The 14,249-nt window shown below is 43.8% G+C and overlaps 1 protein-coding gene across 5 annotated transcripts in view; it reads left to right on the forward strand.

Annotated features, from left to right (window-relative positions):
* The first annotated feature begins 2,824 nt into the window (after window positions 1–2,824).
* ANKRD6 (ankyrin repeat domain 6) overlaps window positions 2,825–14,249 on the forward strand; it is a 175,318-nt gene continuing 163,893 nt past the window's right edge. For all 5 annotated transcript variants that reach the window (XR_005778310.1, XM_040428759.1, XM_040428760.1 and 2 more), the window contains exon 1: window positions 2,825–2,989. The gene's annotated coding sequence lies outside the window, so the exon portion shown is untranslated. The remainder of the gene's footprint in view (window positions 2,990–14,249) is intronic.

Consider the following 14,249-nt stretch of genomic DNA (forward strand, 5'->3'; position numbering starts at 1 on the left):
TAAAACATCCGGCGACGAGGGGGATATCCAATAGCAGGCCGCGATGGGGTCGAGCCTCCCTTGCATTGCGTGTGACGCTAGGGAGGCTCGTCCCCGTCACTGCCTGCTATTGGCTGCCCCCCTCCACCGTGGATGTTTTGATCCGCGCAATGGGGAGATGCAGCGGCAGCCGTGTGAGCCTCACCTCCCCAAAAAATATTAAAGAAAAAATGATTGTCTTATTCATTCCAAAAGGGTAGCAATAAGAACTACAGATCACTGACCAAAAATGAGCTCTAACTACAGCTCTCTCTATAGAAAGATAAACAGAATAGAATATGTGGCACAAAGCAATTATTCCTTTTTAACCCCTTCCCTTTTTAACCTCTGCCGTGCTATTACAGCAGAAGTCGGAGAGAACGCCAAAGCTCCTGGGCGCCTGCTATTACACACAGCAGACACCTCGGACTGGGGCTACATTCACACGACCGTAGTGTTTTTAGCACAGATGCATGCTCTCTTTTGTCCGTGTTCACGGATCCATCATGCCCATAATAGTCTATGAGTCCATGAAATTCACGGATGCAACACGGATCCGTGTTTCATGGATCATTAGGAAGAGATGCTTTGAGAATTATTTTTCAGCTGTGTAGTGTCAGTGAAACACGGATAACACACGGATCCAACACAGATCCTTCACGGAGGCATCACTGGCACCTTGTCACGGAGGTTGAGACTCTGAAACCTATTACTGGTACATTCTATTACAGACCTGCAGGTGGCAGCACTGCATTGGAATATACTGAATTGTGTCTGGTAATTAATAAAAATCCATTAATAAATACAAAAGGCAATCTAATGATTGCTTGTTATAGTCACCTAGTGTGTCTTAAAAAAGTATTAAAAAAAGTTTTATAAAAATAAAAAATAAACTTTAAAATTTCAAATCAACCCCTTATAGCCCTCAAAATTAACATAAAAATAAATAAACAATTCAAAAACAAATAAATAATTTTAAAAAACCATCTTGGGAATCACCTCATCCTAATCCTAACTGAAGAGAAGACCACGGCACTCTAGTTGCTGTTGCGTCAAATGCTTACTTTTATTATTATTAGGAAAAAAAATTGATTTTTTTCGATCATTTTCATCCATCCAGAAAATAATATTTAGCCACAGGCCAGTGGCTAAATATAATTTTCTGGATGGATGAAAAAGATCAAAAAAATCCCCATTTTTTTAAAATAATAATAAAAATAAGCATTTGACGCAACAGCAACTAGAGTGCCGTGGTCTTCTCTTCAATTGCATGAACTTTATATACCACTGAGTAGCACCTTCATCACAGAGGTGTGCCGTTGAACCCTCTCCTCACATTAGCTCATCCTAAAACGCCTGTACTATTAAAGTCTAAAAATATCCCATACGGCGAACGGCCTAACAGAAAAAAATTCTAAATGGCCAATGAACCATTTATTTCATCCCTTCCACTCCCCCCAAAAATTTTATAAAAAGTGAATAAAAAAACATACATGCCCCATGGTATGACTGAAAAGTACAGATTTCACAGCTCCATAGACATAAATATAAAAAGTTATGAATGTCAGAATATAGTGATAAAAAGAAAAAAAAAATTCCCCCCCAAAAATTTTTCCCCAATATTAAAACACAAGAAAATCTATACAAATGTGGTATAGTTGTAATCGTACTGACCCAAAGAATAAAGGTAACATTTTTACAGCATACTGAACACCATAACAATGTAACCCTAAAAACAATGGCAATGCGTATTTTTTTCCCTAATCCATCTGAAAAATAATTTTGTTAGTACAGTTTGCAGTCCATTATATACCATGCCAGGTGCCAATAAAAAGTGCTAGTCATCCCACAAAAAACAAGCCCTCGAACGGTTATCTCGATGGAAAAATAAAAATGTTATGGTTCTTGGAAAGCAAGGAGGAAAGAACAAAAATGAAAATTGGCCGCAATGGGAAGGGGTTAAAGTAGACTTGCATTGAGATTTGCTGATTCAGATTGTGTTCGTTATATAAAAATAAAGCTGCTGAGTACTATATGTGCCCAGAATTAGTAACGCTCTACAGGCAGTAGTAATTCACTAGAGAACACAGGGACCATATTGTACTATTCGTCTGCATCTACGGATTTGGTGAACATTCATCATCCATGGATGGGAGCGTCAGGAACAGACTGGGAGCTGGAAAAAAAAACTAAAAGTGGCCCCATGTTGTACAGAGGTCAAAATTGACAGAAGGAGGGGCAACACAAGTAGGGGGGGCTAGAAATTATGTAATGCAAAAGAAAATACCGCCCCAGTGCAGCACAAAATACTGCCACTCGCAGCCCAGTATGAAACCGTATCATCATTCTGAGGATGGCAGTATAATTGAATTCAGGAGGGCACCTGCGGCTGCTGGCCATGTGGATATGTACCTGATGCCCCTACAATAATTAATGCTGAGAGCATCAGATGGTTATGTACCCGGCTGGTGGCCATGAGGAGGCCTTGGGTGGCCCCCTGTGCATCAGTCCTCTGGGAAATTTCCCTGTAGTATCTATGGCCAGTCCGCTCCTGGGCAGCATGTAGACAAGCAGCACCATCCCTAGGCTAAGTTACCAAGACCCAGTCAGTGAAATCACCTGCAGACAGGGATCTGCTCAATCATTTTCTCAAAGACCCCTTATGAGTCTCCTCTACTGTATGTAGAGCTCGCCTCCAGCTGTAATGGGCGCTGTGCCACTTAGGCCGCCATTCACATCATATCCAGCAGGTGTCGCCAAACTCCAGTCAGAGAACAGAGCTTCGCAGTGTGAAGAAAGCATTGGAGTAGCTGGCAAAGCGCGAGCTGCCCATGTACCAGTAAACACTACAGCGGGGTCCTGGCAGAGGAGAAGGGTGCACAGCGCTGCTCCCACCCCAGGAGGACATTACAGGAGCCCAGGGCACCCGGCTCTACCAGGGAGAACAGGGGAAGCCAGCCACAGGCAACAGGTAGGCGCCGATATGCCATATTGCTTCTGTGAGGGAGTCGGCTACGAGAGAGGCCAATTGTGCAGACGTCTGTGCCATGCGTTACTCATGCCAGCTTGTTATTCACTCTGCCAGCTTGTGCAATACCCTGGTAACTGGGCGTCAACAGGTAGTCTGAGCTCCATATAGAGGTGGCTATTCACAGGCTCACTCCGTCCTAGAGAATGTCAGCATCCTATGCCCAGTGGGTAAACCCCTGATGGCCCTGGCTACCCCCACACCATGGCATCTGATGTCTGCACCATGCAGGTCAAGGCTTATTTAATTTCACCATGCTATAGATGTAGCTGAGCTAAGTTTGCCATTTGGTGCAATTCCATCTGATATGTCAATGGGTTCTCTATGTGGTTACATAGGACTGCAGGAAAGCCTGCTGCTGCATTAGCACTGCTATAGTGTCGCCAAAAAATGCTTTATTCATAATATATAATAAATACGGAAGAAGCCAGGTTACTGGCGAAACGGCGTTGGGTCAGGAGGCGGCTGAGAGATCGACACACCACTCAGGGTATGCTTATTCTCTTTAATCACCAAGTCTTGCTATCCTCACATTGGCCTCCATTGCAGTCTGTTTGGGGCTTATTGTCCAGAGGTGCCTTGGTGCTTTTCATCTTACATTCTTTTCCCTGTTTTTTGGTGTGCTGACCTATCGGCCCCTCCTTGGGCCCTGTTCCTCATCTTTGTGTTCCACCTTTGTGCTGCCTTTTATTATTATGTATGTGTTTATTTATTATATATTATGAATAAAGCTTTTCGATTTTCACTTTGTGAAGATTATGGTCCATTTTTTGGCGACATTTATGGCTCCTTGCGGGTCGTTTTTTTTCCGAGATTTATTTCTGTCCGGTAATAATTGGGTGACAAAGCACTGCTGGCTAATGGTGTGCTGGCATTGTTCGCTCTGCTGCATCCGTAAAGTGTGTTGCTTCTTAACGTATAGATGAGTTAACAGAATGAGTTTGATGTGTGTAGGGTGCTGTTCACATCATGATTTTTAACATAAATATTGGAAAAAAAGGCTTCAAAACGTCAGCGCCCTTAGCTTTTCCATCCTGCAGAATCTAGCAAGAAAATGTATATGTCAACGTATATGTTTGTCATATACAGCTTGACATCCATTAAAGGGGTTGTCCGGGTTCAGAGCTGAACTCGGACATACCCTTTTTTTCACCCAGGCAGCCCCCCTGAGGCTAGCATCGGAGCATCTCATGCTCCGATGCGCTACTGGGCCCTGCACTAAATCGCGCAGGGCACGGGCTTTTTTGTTTTCAATAACACACTACCGGGCGGTAACGTCCGCCCGGCAGTGTGTTCGGTGACGTCACCGGCTCTGAGGGGCGGGCTTTAGCTCTGCCCTAGCCGTTTTACTGGCTAGGGCAGAGCTAAAGCCCGCCCATTAGTACCGGTGATGTCACCGGGCTTCCTGGCAGCCCCATGGAGAGCCCGGTACGTCACCGGAACTCCTAAAAATGCCTTTGCCCTGTGCAATTTAGCGCAGGGCAAAGGAGAGCATCGGAGCAGTTCATGCTCCGATGCTCTCCTTTGCCCTGCGCTAAATTGCAGGACTGGAGCCTCCACAGACATAATGTATAAGGAAAAATCTGCACTAGTGATGAAAGAACTTGTGTTTTCAAGTTCGGTGTACGGGTTTAGGTTTTTCTAGAATTCTGTTACCACGGACCATAACAGAATTCTATGACGGCATGCACCACGGAAGCCTATAAGAGGCATTCTGTAGTGCGTTCCGTCATAATAGAAGTCTATGCTGGCCATATGTCGCAATACAATACGGAATGCCTCTTGACTTCCTAAGGCCTCCGTATGCATTCCGTTTCCGTATTTCCATTCCGTTCAAAAATGGAACATGTCCTATTATTGTCCGCATAACGGACAAGGATAGTACTGTTCTATCAGGGGCCAGCTGTTCCGTTCCGCAAAAAACAGAATGCACACGGATGTCATCCATATTTTTTGTGGATCCGTATTTTTGCAGACCGCAAAATACTGAAAAAGCCATACGGTCGTGTGCAATAGGCCTAAGGCTGCGTTCACATGGCTTCTAAGATCCTACCTGACTTCCTAAGGGCTCTTGCACACAAACGCATTTTTTTCAGTTGCCGTGCTGTTTTTTTGCGGCCTCTATGCATATCCATAGGAAGTCTGGTAGGATCTTAGGAGCAATGTGAACACATCCTTAGGAAATCTGGTAGGATCTTAGGAGCCATGTGAACACATCCTTAGAAAGTCTGGTAGGATCTTAGGAGCCATGTGAAAAACATCCTTAGGAAGTCTGGTAGGATCTTAGGAGCCATGTGAATATATCCTTAGGAAATCTGGTAGGATCTTAGGAGCCATGTGAACACATCCTTAGGAAGTCTGGTAGGATCTTAGGAGCCATGTGAACACATCCTTAGGAAGTCTGGTAGGATCTTAGGAGCCATGTGAAAAACATCCTTAGGAAGTCTGGTAGGATCTTAGGAGCCATGTGAATATATCCTTAGGAAATCTGGTAGGATCTTAGGAGCCATGTGAACACATCCTTAGGAAGTCTGGTAGGATCTTAGGAGCCATGTGAACACAGCCTTAGGAAGTCTGGTAGGATCTTAGGAGCCATGTGAACACATCCTTAGGAAGTCTGGTAGGATCTTAGGAGCCATGTGAAAAACATCCTTAGGAAGTCTGGTAGGATCTTAGGAGCCATGTGAATATATCCTTAGGAAATCTGGTAGGATCTTAGGAGCCATGTGAACACATCCTTAGGAAGTCTGGTAGGATCTTAGGAGCCATGTGAACACATCCTTAGGAAGTCTGGTAGGATCTTAGGAGCCATGTGAAAAACATCCTTAGGAAGTCTGGTAGGATCTTAGGAGCCATGTGAATATATCCTTAGGAAATCTGGTAGGATCTTAGGAGCCATGTGAACACATCCTTAGGAAGCCTGGTAGAATCTTAGGAGCCATGTGAACACATCCTTAGGAAGCCTGATAGAATCTTAGGAGCCATGTGAAAAACATCCTTAGGAAGTCTGGTAGGATCTTAGGAGCCATGTGAACACATCCTTAGGAAGTCTGGTAGGATCTTAGGAGCCATGTGAACACATTCTTAGGCCTCATGCACACGATCGTTGTTTTATTCCATGTCCTTTACGCCGTTTTTTGTGATTTTCTGCGGACCCATTGATTTTCAATGGGTCCGTTGAAAACTCGGCTAATGCACAGTTTGCCATCCGCGTCTGTAATCCGTGGTTCCAGTCCGTCAAAAAAATATAACCTGTCCTATTATTTTCACGGAAAACGGTTCGCAGACCCATTCAAGTCAATGGGACCGCTAAAAAACGCGGAGGCACAGAAGATTGTCATCCGCGTCCGTTTTTTTCCTATCATTTGCATGGCAAACCTGTCTTAGACTTTTTTTTACATTCCTTTATGTCTGGTGGTCCTCCGAAAATAAAGGAAAACACATGCAAACAAAAACAGATCACGGAACAACAGAACCTCATTTTGCGGAACGGAACACAACAACGGTCGTGTGCATGAGGCCTTAGGAAATCTGGTAGGATCTTAGGAGCCATGTCAACACAGCCTTAGGAAGTCTGGTAGGATCTTAGAAGCCATATGAACACAGCCTTAGGAAATCTGGTAGGATCTTAGGAGCCATGTGAACACAGCCTTAGGAAGTATGGTAGGATCTAGGGAGCCATGTGAACACAGCCTTAGGGCTTATGCACAAGAGCGTGTGCATTCTGTTTGCAGATGCGGACCTATAGACTTGAGTGGGTCCGCAATCCGCAAGAGACATGTTCACATGGCTCCTAAGATCCTACCAAAAAATAGGACATATTCTATTTTTTGTGGTGTTGAGGCACAGACCGAAATCCCATGGAAGAGTTTTTGTGGGCTTCCAATCCGTGTCTCCGCCCAGCACCGCTCCGTATCCGAGGATTGCGGACCCATTCAAGTCAATGGGTCTGCATCCCTGATATGGAGTGCACACGGCTGGTGCCCATATATTGCGGACCCGCTGTTTGCAGTCCACAATACGTACATGGGGCATGAGCCCCCATTAGGAAGTCAGATAGATCTTAGGAGCCATGTCAGCACAGCCTTAAAACATCAGATAGGATCCTAGGGGCCAGGTATCCATTGCTGCTTTGAAATTTGCTCCTTTTTTTGTTCCGTTGTTTTCTGAGGAAGAACTGGCACCTGTTGTGACATTACTGGCGCGTACAGTCCACAGATATTTCCACAGTTATTAGGCTACCGCCATTTTTATGCAGATTTTCCATGGGTTTCACCCAATTCATGGCAGAGGGTGGAATCCGCTGTGCTGCAGATTTAAAATCTGCACCTCAGGTCAGTTTACACTCTGGATTTTGTTTTGTGTGGATGGGATTACTTAAAGTGTAAGGTAAAAAAAAAGTTTGCATAGTGTCTGTGCTTCTTTGTGCAGTCATAACTGTGAAGTAACAGGTGTTTTTTTGGGGGGCTTCCCTAACGTCTATTTCAGCCTAATTATTCCCCTCTTCAGCTGCACAGCTAGATTCACTTCTCTCACAAGCATTGGGTGTCTCCCTTCTGTGGAATCTGCCAGCACTGTACTGCTGTGACGTCTTTTCTCTTACTTCCCACTATATTTTTCAGGTTCGGAGCTCACAAAATCGATAAGGAGGGGGGAAATCATAATTAGGACTCATGCACACGACCGTATGTATTTTGTGATCCGCAAAAAACGGATCCGTAAAAAATACGGATGACGTCCGGTGCATTCTGTTTTTTGCTGAACAGAACAGCTGACCCCTAATAGAACAGTACTATCCTTGTCCATAATACGGAAAATAATAGGACATGTTAAATTTTTTGCGGAACGGAAATATGGACATACGGAAACGGAATGCACACAAAATGACTTCAGTTTTTTTGTGGACCCATTCAAATGAATGGTTCCGCATACAGTCGGCAAAAAAAACGGAACGGACACTGAAAGAAAATACGTTTGTGTGCATGAGCCCTTATAGAAAGGAAGGACGGTCATGTGGTTTTACAGAAGCCGTGTGGAAGAAGTTATTTTACGAGGCTCAGGATCTCAGCTAGCTCTGACACCCCCCCCCCCCCCCCCCCCCCATTGCCTGACAACGGGCAGCGGACTGCAAATTAAGGTGGAAGTGGGACCCCTGGTGGCCATGACTTTACAGCTTTTTTCAGGTGGATGCAAACAGGTTTTATAAATGAAGAGATTTAGAAATTTGATAGTTGTACCATACTCTATTAAATGAAATGACATTGTGTGAAAGTACCATGACTCCTTAAAATCTCATGTACTTTGCTAGTACTGTAAATCACCACATGCAAATCTGCTGCAGGAAAATCATATCTGTCCTGTGTGAACATAGCCTTACAGTATACTGTAGAACAATAGTGGACCAGTAGCAGTCCAACACTCTTTATATCAACAGCTATTCCTCACGAACTCCCCAAGCATGTGTGTGGGTTCAATGGGGGAAAAGGAGAAAGTTGCTTATTTCAGTGATTTGGTCTCTGATTTGCATCAGTGATTGTGAGCCAAAACCAGAACCTGGGCAAATCTTTCCATTATACCTTATCTCTGTGAAGGCTCCACTGGTTTTGGCTCACAGTCACTGATGGAAATCACTGAAGTGTGAATAAGGCCTTAAGCAGCTTACATCTCTTGAGAACAGAGGATTGGGTGTAAACATGCTGAATCCTTCCCCCCTGTCAAATGGATGTAGGCCGAACATTTTATAGTCTTCATAGGGTCAGCTGTTAATCCAGCAAACATAAGTCTAATGTCTAATGAGCCGTAAACTAAGAAACTTGGGGCGTCCATACATGATGTGGCCAGGCCATGGTGACTGCTATCTCAACTGATTACCGCTAAGGCTACTTTCACACTAGCGTTAATATTTTTCGGTATTGAGATCCATCATAGGGTCCTAATACCGGAAAAAAACTCTTCCGTTTTGTCCCCATTTATTGTCAATGGGGACAAAACGTAACAGAACGGAATGCTCCAAAATGCATTCCGTTCCGTTCTCATACCGGAGAGCAAACCGCAACATGCTGCTATTTGCTTTCCGTCATAGGACGCGGAGCAAGACACAATAGAAAACGGATCCATCCCCCATTGACTTTCAGTGGAGTTCATGACGGATCCGTCTTGGCTATGTTAAAGTTAATACAACCGGATCCGTTCATAACGGATGCAGACGGTTGTATTATCAGTAACGGAAGCGTTTTTGCTGAACCCTGCGGATCCAGCAAAACCGCTAGTGTGAAAGTAGCCTAATAGCCAGGCTGCACTTGTACTGCAGTTTAATGCAATGCAATTTGCAGTAATCTTCAATAATGCGTAGGGGCACTCTAAGGACTCTTTCAGACGGGCGAGATTTTCGCACGTGTGCGATGCGTGAGGTGAACGCATTGCACCCACACTGAATCCGGACCCATTCATTTCTATGGGGCTGTGCACATGAGCGGTGATTTTCACGCATCACTTGTGCGTTGCGTGAAAATAGCAGCCTGCTCCTCTTTGTGTGTTTTTCACGCAATGCAGGCCCCATAGAAGTGATTGGGGCTGCGTGAAAATCGCAAGCATGTGCAGATGTGTTGCGATTTTCACGCACGGTTGCTAGGAGACGATCGGGATGGGGACCCGATCATTATTATTTTCCCTTATAACATGGTTATAAGGGAAAATAATAGCATTCTTAATACAGAATGCATAGTAAAATAGGGCTGAAGGGGTTAAAAAAATAATTAAAAAAAAAAATATTTTTTAACTCACCTTAATCCACTTGTTCGCGCAGCCCGGCTTCTCTTCTTTCTTTTTCTTTGCTGTGCAGGAGGAAAATGACCTGTGGTGACGTCACTGCGCTCATCACATGGTCCGTCACATGATCCATCACCATGGTGATGGATCATGTGATGGACCATGTGATGAGCGCAGTGACGTCACCACAGGTCATTTTCCTCACAGATGAAGACAGAAGAGAAGCCGGGCTGCGCGCACAAGTGGATTAAGGTGAGTTAAATTATTATATATTTTTTTTTAACCCCTCCAGCCCTATTGTACTATGCATTCTGTATTAAGAATGCTATTATTTTCCCTTATAACCATGTTATAAGGGAAAATAATACCGTCTACACAACACCTAACCCAAACCCGAACTTCTGTATTTTCCCGCGACGCACCCGCATCTTATCCGGCCCAAAAACATGACGCCCGTGTGAAAGAGGCCTAAGGCTACATGCACGCGATAGTGAAAAACAACAGTTTTCAGAACCATTGCAGTCTATGGGTCTAATCACTTGGCTTTCACTGGCCAGACGGACCCAATTGAAATCAATGTGACTGTTTTCAACAGGCGCCTTGTCAGGAGTGCATCCATCTATCAACCATTAAAAACAGGTACACTGGTGAAATATGGCCTTTTAGGGGTTAAAAAAAATCACTTACCTTATCTTCTTGCACATGCATTATTGTATGCCCTATGACCTGACGCTGCACGCTGTCCGGTAATAGTGCAGCGCGGGCCGGAGAAGACAGGGGAGCGAGACACCGGACCCGGAGATGAAGAGAAGCCGCGGCGCAGGAGAGGTGAGGAGTTTTTTTATTTTATTCATCTGAGGTCTGATAGGGGTTAATAAAGGTCTGATCTGAGGTCTGATAGGGGTTAATAAAGGTCTGATCTGAGGCCTGATAGTGGTTCATAAAGGTCTGATCTGAGGCCTGATAGGGGTTCATAAAGGTCTGATCTGAGGCCTGATAGGGGTTCATAAAGGTCTGATCTCAGGTCTGATAGGGGTTAATAAAGTCTGATCTGAGGTCTGATAGGGGTTAATAAAGGTCTGATCTGAGGTCTGATAGGAGTTAATAAAGGCCTGATCTGAGGTCTGATAGGGGGTTAATAAAGGGCTGATCTGAGGTCTGATAGGGGTTAATAAAGGGCTGATCTGAGGTCTGATAGGGGTTAATAAAGGGCTGATCTGAGGTCTGATAGGGGGTTAATAAAGGGCTGATCTGAGGTCTGAAAGGGGTTAATAAAGTCAGTGAGGAGGGGGGATGGTGTGGAAATTGGCATTTGGCGCTAGTATATTATAAATGTAAATTATAAATTGACTACCAACTAAGGACTTTATTAATTTATAATTTACATTTATAATATACTAGTGCCAAATGCCAATTTCCACCACCTCAGTGACTATCAACTAATATAATATATATTATGAGATATAAATTATCGGCCTGAAAGTTCACAGATTATCGGTATCGGCTCTTAAAAATCAATATCGGTCGATCCCTGATGTGTACTGAGGGCACTGCAGGGGTTGGGATTTTCTTTTTTAAAAAGCCAACAAAATTTATCCATTTCTAATGGCTATTTTTAACTGCCATGGAAAATGGATGCAAAACGGCCATTAAAAATGGCGAGACGGCCAGAAAACAGATGCACAAATGGTTGAAAAATGGCCATGAAAAACTGACAGTGTGTCCGTTTTTTTTCACTATCGTTTGCACCAAAGTTTCTTCAGTGTGCTAACGTTTCTTAAAATGGACAGCATGTTGACCCATACAAGTCAATGGGGCTATGCACATCTTTTATTCACAGATCCATGTGCCCCATCTGCAAAACTCCTAATAGATCCTATGGCCCCTTTCACACAAGAGAGTATTCCGCGCGGGTGCAATGCGTGATGCGAACGCATTGCGCCCACACAGAATCCGGACCTATTCATTTCAATGGGTCTGTGTACATGAGCCTTGGTTTTCACGCATCACTGGTGCGTTGTGTGAAAATCGCAGCACGTTCTATATTCTGCGATTTCCATGTAACGCTGGCCCATGGAAGTGAATGGGGCTGCGTGAAAATGAGGACCTAATCTGGACCTAATCTTCTCACGCTCGTCTGCAAGGGGCCCATAGGTCCTATTCTTGTCCTTTATTGTGGATTAGAATAGCCCTTTCTGTTGATGGGGGTGATAAAAAAAAAATTCATGGATCAGTTTTTTTGCAGACTGGAGACAATTAAATGAATAATCGTAATCTGACACTTTGTCATGTTAAACTTCTAGGAATAAGTGTGATGGGGCACGTTCTGGATCCCCTGCCATGGGTACCAAGAGATCTAAAATTGCTGTTGTTATCATGTTTTTGTCATACGTTTAACGTACATAAAATCGTATACATTAATGGATGCCTCAGACAGATTCCATACTGAGGCATCCCTCATCATAGAGTTCCATTGTAAAAAAGTATATGCGGGGGTGCAGGGAGTCGGACCCCCGCTGATCCCATATTGATGACCTACCCTGAGGATAGGTCATTAGTATGTACTGGCTGCACAACCCCTTTAAACTCTTTATTTGAAATGTAAAAATGTTGCAGGCTTAAAAATAGTAGGGGTGCTTCTTGTATTAACACAAAAAATTACTAAGGAAATTAAGCTCAATATATGAGTCAGACTAATGAGAAAAGGTCCTTATGGTAATATGTTTTTAAAACGGAAGGTGCTAAAGCAGTCATAATATTGTACAGCATTTCTGCTACACCATCTCCACCACACATGACAGTAGTAAAAACTTCACTGTAATAGAGTGCAAAATAGATCTTGGAGGAAACTTTTCTGACACTTGTGCGACTCCTTGAGAGATGATTTATGGACAAGTTGAATATTACCCTGGGCATACAACAAAAGTGACAATTGAGTGAGTGCAGTTTAAAGAAAACGAGAAACCATTTTCTTAAGAGGAGTAGCTAAACTCAGAGTTTCATCGAAAGGCTTTAACAGTGTTGCAGCACTGTATACAGTAGTAGTATAGAATAATATACCATGTAAAACTGTAACCTTTTACCTAAAGTCTTGCTGATTCAACCCAAAAGGGGAATGGATACTAACATAGGGAATAAGAAAAAACGTGCCTTGCTCTCTCTGCTGGAATCATTCCAGCTGTCCAAGGCTAATATACAGTGGCATGCTAAAGGTTGGGCACCCCTGGTCAAAATGACCGTTACTGTGAACAGTTAGCAAGTTGAAGATAAAATGATCTCCAAAAGGCATAACAAAAAGATGACTTTTAAATTTTATTTTCATCTTTTACATTTTCAAAATAAAAAAGCAAAAGGGCCCAGAGCAAAACTTTGGGCATCCTGCATGGTTAGTACCTAGTAGCACCCCCTATGACAGGTATCACAGCTTGTAAATGCTTTTTGTAGCCAGCCAAGAATCTTTCAATTGCCTTTCTAGCAATCCTATGAGCAGCTGTCCCTGACATTTTTCTTAAGCCCCCTGCAGACGAGCGTTCCTCCCGCAGCGAGTCCGCATGGCAGCACCCGGCCTGAACTCCCAGCATTGATGGGATTCACATAGCTATATATTGATTTATGATGCTATGTAACCCTTAGGCCTCTTTCAAACAGGTAATGCGGGAAAATGTGCGGGTGCGTTGCGGGAACACCCGCGATTTTTCCGCGCGAGTGCAAAACATTGTAATGCGTTTTGCACTCGCGTGAGAAAAATCGCACATGTTTGGTACCGAAACCCGAACTTCTTCACAGAAGTTCGGGCTTGGGATCGGTGTTCTGTAGATTGTATTATTTCCCCTTATAACGTAGTTATAAGGGGAAATAATAGCATTCTGAATACAGAATGCATAGTAAACTAGCGCTGGAGGGGTTAAAAAAATAATAATAAATTTAACTCACCTTAGTCCACTTGATCGCGTAGCCCGGCATCTCCTTCTGTCTCCTTTGCTGAACAGGACCTGTGGTGAGCATTAATTACAGGTAAAGGACCTTTGGTGACGTCACTCCGGTCATCACATGATCCATCACCATGGTAAAAGATCATGTGATAGATCATGTGATTAGGTCTGGATGCGTTCAGGATGCGTCCATCAAAACGCATGCAAACTGATGGTATTTGTAAGACAGATCAGGATCCTGATCCGTATGACAAATGCATTGAAATGCCGGATCCGTCTCTCCGGTGTCATCCGGAAAAACGGATCCGACATTCGCGAACACTGCGAACTGACCATCACTGCTGAAGACATCCTGATGCATCCTGAACGGAATGCTCTCCATTCAGAATGCATTAGGATAAAACTGATCAGTTCTTTTCCGGTATTGAGCCCCTAGGACGGAACTCAATACCCGAAAAGAATAACGCTAGTGTGAAAGTACCCATAAAGATCTTGCAGGCTAC

This window comes from Bufo bufo, chromosome 4 (assembly GCF_905171765.1).
Source record: "Bufo bufo chromosome 4, aBufBuf1.1, whole genome shotgun sequence".
Lineage (NCBI taxonomy): Eukaryota > Metazoa > Chordata > Amphibia > Anura > Bufonidae > Bufo > Bufo bufo.